The sequence below is a fragment of the Plasmopara halstedii genome (assembly GCF_900000015.1).
Source record: "Plasmopara halstedii genome assembly, contig: Scaffold_3060, whole genome shotgun sequence".
NCBI classification, from domain to species: Eukaryota; Oomycota; class Peronosporomycetes; order Peronosporales; family Peronosporaceae; genus Plasmopara; species Plasmopara halstedii.
Window position 1 is genome coordinate 1,543,192 of NW_020189964.1, and position 1,407 is coordinate 1,544,598.

Below are 1,407 nucleotides of genomic sequence, written 5' to 3' on the forward strand. Positions count from 1 at the left end.
CACTGACGTGCGGCCCTTCGGTCGAAGATGCGTTTCTCGCCTGGGTGGAGCTGAAATTGCAGCTCTTACGAGTATTCTTGCCGCCAAACCAGTCTTATCGCGTGCAAGCGCGTTTCCTTGCCACCCGTTAGGGCAACAAGGAATTGGTGGACTTTGTCCAAGAGATGCGAACTCTCATTGCTGGGATGGCAGCAGATGCCATTCCGGAGGTGGTCACACTGACCGTCTTTATGGCTCTGGCGTGGCTAGAATGGAAGTCTTCCATGTGCATCCATCCTGATTTGAAGGGGCGGTGAATGTGGCATTGAATGCCGAGTTTAATATAAGTCGGCACGAATGCACACTCCAACAGCTCGTCGAGCGGGCCTATGACCATGGATCTCAGCTATGCTGAGGACAAGGGAGCAGAACTCCGAGCTGCCGGGCAGCACACTGACACACGACGGTGTTTTGTCTGTGGAGTCCCCGTTGCCTTCGGAACGGTTGCCTCCTGCGCAAGGCGCGTCAAGGTTCTTCAGACCACCGCCCCAACGCCTACCAGTCTGGTTCGTCGCGGGGAAACGACACCCCTCAGTAGGCGCGGGACGCTCTACTGGGAGAATACTGAGGTCTGTTGAGCCTCAGGGAGGCATAAGTCACTAAACACGGAACGTGTATGCAAGCTTGTTAATCGTGGAGGCTACCGTAAAGGCTTCGAGAAGCCGTGGCAGATCTTCATCGTTTCTGGGGCGTCAGGCAATCACGCTCCCTGGGTCGTCAGGCAATCACGCTGATGGTGTATGCTGAGGCGCTGAAAGCGCGGTTGGGTGACATCGTCACTGTTCGCTTAGCGACGGGGACACGTGTCACGGTCCCGAAGGTCCCTGTGGACCTCGGAGTCTAGGTTCTTGACTTTGATAGTGTGGAAAGCTTTCTAGTTTTATACTTGGATGCAAGGTATGACCTCAGCCTAGGAATGGCATGGTTGGAGCACCATGAGACATGATTGGATTGGAGGTCAAAGACCTTGGCGCTACGCCCACGTCTACTGATGGAGCTTTGGCGAGTCATGAACCCGCCTCTGCTAGGAGACAAAAGCGCTATAAGGGAGAGCACTGGACCGAGACGGTCAACGTGCTAGACATTGTAATGTCCTAGTTGGTAGACACCAACGGTGCATTGGACAGGAGTTCCGAGCCTGGCTCGCGGGCTGATCTTGAAGTGGTACGTAACCCACTGAGCGATGCTCAAGTTTCGGAGCAGTCGCTTTATGTCGTGCGTGACATGGTCGGCCGAGGGCCGAGGCATCGAGGGCGAGGACCTCGTGATGCAAGTGAAGTGGCACGTAAACCACTGAGCGCTTCTCAACTTCAAAGCAGTCGCTGCATGTCATGCGTGACATAGTCGGCCAAGGGCCGAGGCATCGAG